The sequence below is a fragment of the Geotrypetes seraphini genome, chromosome 2 (genome assembly GCF_902459505.1).
Source record: "Geotrypetes seraphini chromosome 2, aGeoSer1.1, whole genome shotgun sequence".
Taxonomy (NCBI): Eukaryota; Metazoa; Chordata; class Amphibia; order Gymnophiona; family Dermophiidae; genus Geotrypetes; species Geotrypetes seraphini.
Window position 1 is genome coordinate 276,455,823 of NC_047085.1, and position 6,242 is coordinate 276,462,064.

Consider the following 6,242-nt stretch of genomic DNA (forward strand, 5'->3'; position numbering starts at 1 on the left):
GATATTGGCAGAGCAGTTAACCAAAATCTGTGAGAGTGAGAGCAACAGTTGGCAGAGCAGTTAACCAACAGTAGTGGGAGAGTGAGATATTGGCAGAGCAGTTAACTAACATCTGTGAGAGTGAGAGCAAATGTTGGCAGAGCAGTTAACCAACAGTAGTGGGAGAGTGAGATATTGGCAGAGCAGTTAACCAACATCTGTGAGAGTGAGAGCAACAGTTGGCAGTGCAGTTAACCAACAGTAGTGGGAGAGTGAGATATTGGCAGAGCAGTTAACCAACATCTGTGGGAGTGAGAGCAACAGTTGGCAGAGCAGTTAACCAACAGTAGTGGGAGAGTGAGATATTGGCAGAGCAGTTAACCAACATCTGTGAGAGTGAGAGCAACAGTTGGCAGAGCAGTTAACCAACAGTAGTGGGAGAGTGAGATATTGGCAGAGCAGTTAACCAACATCTGTGAGAGTGAGAGCAACAGTTGGCAGAGCAGTTAACCAACAGTAGTGGGAGAGTGAGATATTGGCAGAGCAGTTAACCAACATCGGTGAGAGTGAGAGCAACAGTTGGCAGAGCAGTTAACCAACAGTAGTGGGAGAGTGAGATATTGGCAGAGCAGTTAACCAACATCTGTGGGAGTGAGAGCAACAGTTGGCAGAGCAGTTAACCAACAGTAGTGGGAGAGTGAGATATTGGCAGAGCAGTTAACCAACATCTGTGAGAGTGAGAGCAACAGTTGCCAGAGCAGTTAACCAACAGTAGTGGGAGAGTGAGATATTGGCAGAGCAGTTAACCAACATCTGTGGGAGTGAGAGCAACAGTTGGCAGAGCAGTTAACCAACAGTAGTGGGAGAGTGAGATATTGGCAGAGCAGTTAACCAACATCTGTGAGAGTGAGAGCAACAGTTGGCAGAGCAGTTAACCAACAGTAGTGGGAGAGTGAGATATTGGCAGAGCAGTTAACCAACATCTGTGAGAGTGAGAGCAACAGTTGGCAGAGCAGTTAACCAACAGTAGTGGGAGAGTGAGATATTGGCAGAGCAGTTAACCAACATCTGTGAGGGTGAGAGCAACAGTTGGCAGAGCAGTTAACCAACAGTAGTGGGAGAGTGAGTTATTGGCAGAGCAGTTAACCAACATCTGTGAGAGTGAGAGCAACAGTTGGCAGAGCAGTTAACCAACAGTAGTGGGAGAGTGAGATATTGGCAGAGCAGTGGTTTCAGAGACAGCACCTGACTTACATTCTGCTGAGGGGGGACTCTGCTTCTGGGTCCTGCAAAGGCCAATCACGTTTGCACCCTTGTCAACCCATTCTGGGTCCTGCAAAGGCCAACACATGACTGCCACCATCAGGTTTGCACCCCTGTCAACCCATTCTGGGTCCTCGTCTTTTTCTGAATCTCATGGCTTCAGAGACAGCACCTGACTGACATTTCTGCTTATGTACTTTCTAGGCCACCAAAAACAAGGGAGGAAATGTACAATTTCAAGTTTTTCAAATTTTCTTTAACACAGCCTATCCCTGAAGCCGCTCCATCCAAGACACCATCTGACCTTCCCTACGTGAAGGAAAAAGCCTTTGAACACCACCAACAACACCTTGAAAATGTCAAAGCGAGTACAGTATGATTGAGTGGGTTACCTTGGTTGGCATAAAAAACCTTCACGCTTGGCACATGTCAGAGCAGTGGATACTAGGATAGGTAGGGGTCAGAGGAGGGCTTCAGAGAAACTCCTGGGGGAGAGATCCTGAGCGCAACAGTTTGCAGGCCTGTAGCTTTCGGGCCACCAAAAGGAGAGGGGGACATAGACATTTCAAAGTGTCTCTCCTGTTCCTGCAGCATATGTGCTTGGGAAGACCATATGGACATGTCAAAGCAAATTTCAAATCACAAAGTGCACACAATTGTAGCATAGCAACAGGAAAACCTGAACTTCAACATCAAACTCTACAGTTCCAGATTATGTGCTATACCACGGAGATATTGAAAGAGAGGTCTTTGTCCATATATTGGCAGCAGCGTTGTTAGTCTTTGCGTCACTCTCACATACGTGCTCTTACTGCTGAGTGGTGCGCGGTTACCAGCCTGGAATCGAGCAAGCAGCTGTTCTGTGTGATCTTGCTCACGCTGTATATGTTCAAGGAGTTTAAAGATGGTTGGATGGTGGCATGCAACAGAGGATTGAAATGCATGGTGCCAACCTTCAACGGAATTATTGGTCCGAGGCAGTCCATCTTCCACATGGGAGCGCATATTCCACAGAGGAATAGGAAAAGGTGGCACCCGTCTCCCATTTGGCCGCAATCTCCCGATGTAATTGTCTTCCCAATAGTCATACACCAGGGTCAGTTCATCTGGTCGACTCTCCTCCAAGGTCTGGAAACACTCAGCAACATCATCCACAGGAACAAAACTTAATGCTAACAGCATTTTGGTGAACATTCTTACTCTCTCCTCATCTCTATAGCTGGCGGTCAGTCCCTCATGTTGAATTCTGCGCCACAATGATTGACCCAGATGGAACAGGCAGCCAGAAACTGTAGCATTGGGAAATACAGTGCGGGCAGCTTGCAGACTTGCTCTCTCAAAGTCCATCAAGATTGTCAATGGTGCCAACGTGTTTCTGGTTTCCAGCAGTTTCCTCAACACACGTTCATAGTCCTCCTCCCTTTTACTGTTCAACAACACGTAGACCATGGGAAGTGCATGATTGTCTACAAATGCATGGATGGTAAAGACTTGGACAAACAAATGGGGGGCAACTTTGAATGTCCCATCCATGAACCAATGTCCATGTTGCTCCAACACCTCAAGATTAGATTCTGTTGTGAAAATGAATATGCGTCTTTCATCATTTTCACCTGAATCCCACAACAGTAATTGTTCACCACGTGTGCTTCTTTGTAGCGGCTCAGGAATTTGTATGTCTCTTATGCACCTGGGATTACCCATTGCTAGATGGCCTGCATTTCTCTTTCTATTAACTGTTCTCTGCATGGAGGTGTATGCAGGCAATAATGTAGCTGCTTCTAAACTTGTACCAGCTGTTGTGCCATGAATGATCTGTCGTGGCCTTTCAACTGTAGCCACAGCTCTTTCACGTATGTCTCCCATCATTCGATCAGCTTCAATTCTAGCATTGTTGGGTGCATGCACATGCGCCGTTATCTCAACAGAAGATCCATCAACAAGCCTCTTTCTTCTTCCCACACAGTCACGGCGCACACACCTCCAGGACGTGGATCCGTCTGCCATCACTCGGTCACGCCGATATCGATAGCCCTCATGAACCCAGTGCTCTCTCCCACGCTGTGAAGTTATTACTTCCATGTCTATGTCAAATCACTCCTGAAACCATACAATTAATAACATTATCCTATTTTGACTTGCAATTGATATACAATTGCCTATATCATGAATGCACTACTCAAAAGAACATCATACCTGTAAGACTGGAAGTATATCGATGAAACCCTCAGGAACTGTAGTCGACCTTCAACCCTGAACCAGTACCTGCAAGAGTTATAACATGCATGTAAACTTCATGTTCACCCCCCACCAATCTCCAGCACACAAAAAAACATGCAAAGGTCAAATAGGTGAGGTTAGGCCATACATATGTAGAGTTTAGTGCTATGGCACAACACCATATACCTGCAAGGGTGCGATCCCTGTCAGGAAAACACTGAAGATGTCTGTCCTCTGTTGACTGTGGTGTCTTGATTGTAGTCTGTTGATTGTAGTCACCTTCAGTAGTAGATTAGATAAGATTATTACATACATAGGACATACAAATCCCTATATGTAAAGTTCAGTGCTATGGCACAACACCATATACCTGCAAGGGTGCGATTCCTGTCAGCAAAACACTGAAGATGTGTGTCCTCTGTTGATCGTGGTCTCTTGATTGTAGTCTGTTGATTGTAGTCACCTTCAGTAGTAGATTAGATAAGGTTATTATATACATAGGACATACAAATCCCTATACCTCTGTACTTACCTTGCCTCCAAGATTGAACTTCTAGACAACACTAGGGTTTCAGCAAATTCATATCCCTCAGCACATGACTGCAAGACTAAAATTTATAAGGTTAGCACATAGATATAACAAACAAGACCCACTATGTCTGTACTTACCTTTGAAATCATACCTGTAATAGTGAAAATCTGGCTTGCCAACCATCATGGATTAAGAACGTCATTATACCTAAGCGCAGACAGAAGGAAGGCAGAGAGGCCCAAAACAAGGACCCACAACAATGGTATACAATCACCCTCACTACACACCCAAGGCTAAAAGTGTACCCCAATAAGCCCTACCATCAGACTATTTATCCTATCCTATTGTTCAAATTTAGCAAAACCAAAAAATGAAGCTATGCATATACCTGTAAATGTGAATATCCTCTTATGTATGATACCTGCAAAAGAAAATGGTACCCAATGCCTTTATAAAACTATAAACCATGAGCACACTCGGTTTTTTTTAAAATCTTTATTCATTTTAAATGACACATCATGTGTACAAGAATCAAAACATTAAAATGAAATACATCACATGTCAATCTGTCTAGATTATCACATAATAGATATAAGTACCTCCCTTCCCACCCCACTTCCCCACTCCTACTTTTCCCAATATGAATGATAATAGTATAATTTAGACCCCCCTCCCAACAATAAGACAATGTATCTTTAAATAGAAAATAGTGTATATTCATTACAGTAAGATGTTAATGTCTCCCTTTTTTATTGTTACTGTTCTTTCCATTTTGATAATGTGACATAATGAATTGTACCCAAAACTATATACTTTCAAATTATTACTTATATGTTGAATGGTGACTCCAGTGCTGATATTTTCCTTTTTTTTCTCATGCACTTACCCAATAATATTGTATCATTACATAATGATACAATCCTCAAATTAAACATATTCAGATACTAGTGTTGCTGGCATAAGAGTTTTTACCTCATGCCAACATGTTTTTTTAGATCTTTATTACTTTTAAAATCTATAACTCCATCCAATTATGCTTCCAATTAATATCCATCATCACATTATACATAATCTTAATACCATACCTCAACCTTCTCGCTCTTTTAACATGCGGGAAAACTAAGCGCAAGACAGGGGGTCCTTAAAAATCCGCGTTCCGTGCCCCTTTTCAGGTCCCTACCCCTTTTAGTCTCTGGCTCCAACATTGTTCATAGACAATGGCGCGAAAGACAAAAGCGCGCGCCGACAATTGAAGGCAAGGCGCGCCGCCGCACCGCACCAAATTACAGTTTTTAGGGGCTCCGACGGGGGGTTTTGTTCGGGAACCCCCTTCAGTTTACTTAATAGACATCGCGCCGGCGTTATGGGGGGTTTGGGGGTCGTAACCCTCCACATTATAGTAAAGTGGGGGGTTCCCCCCCCACACCCCCCGTCGGAGCCCTAAAAACGGTCATTTAGAGTGGTGCGGCTTGCACGCAATCGTCTATGAACCCCCGTCGGAGCCCTAAAAACAGTAATTTAGAACGGCGCGGCGGCGCGCGCTGCGCTCAATTGTGTGGGCACGCCTTTGACCCGGCGCGCCGGCGCGCTTTTGACCTGGCACCGTATGGGAATTTAACTCTGACGGATCCTAGCATGGGGAAGAGAAAGCATTAGGATCCTTCAGAGTTAAATTGTCAGAGCCGGAGACTAAATGTGGCAGGGACCCGAAAAGTGGCGCAGAACGCGGATTTTTAAGGACCTGTGCGTTTAGATACGGGACCAAATCGCGCGGTTCGTACACAACCCAGCACGAACGACTGAGCGCGCGCAATTGTCTATGAACCCCCAGCACGAACGACTGAGCGCAAAGTTGACGGCGCGCCGAAGAAAGCACTATTTTAAACGGCTCCCATGGGGGTGGGGGGGACATCGCGCTGCGTCTTGCGCGCAATTGTCTATGAACCGCTGTGGGGCGTTTTAGGGAAAAAGTATTTTAGGGAAAAAGTTAAGGTTTAAGTATAATGGTATCCCTTGCAAAGGCAGCGACATTTACAAACACGCGCGCGTGAGAACTGAAAATGTAAATATCAACATACCCTATATAAACTGGTTCATAGACAATTGCGCGCAAGACAAGAACTGAAAATGTAAATATCAACATACCCTATATAAACTTCATAATCAATTGCGCTGAGTTTTATGATCATACCCTCCCTTTTCTTGCGCGTGAAGCGGAAATATAAACATACCTGTAAATGAAGAAATG

General features: G+C 44.6%; 1 long non-coding RNA gene across 1 annotated transcript; it reads right to left on the reverse strand.

Annotated features, from left to right (window-relative positions):
- Positions 1–3,190: 3,190 nt before the first annotated feature.
- LOC117355068 lies at positions 3,191–3,892 on the reverse strand. Its single transcript, XR_004538274.1, has 3 exons — positions 3,833–3,892; positions 3,439–3,507; positions 3,191–3,342 (listed from the first exon to the last, which is right to left on the reverse strand). It is a non-coding gene; the product is annotated as an uncharacterized LOC117355068 (long non-coding RNA).
- Between the last annotated feature and the right edge of the window lie 2,350 nt (positions 3,893–6,242).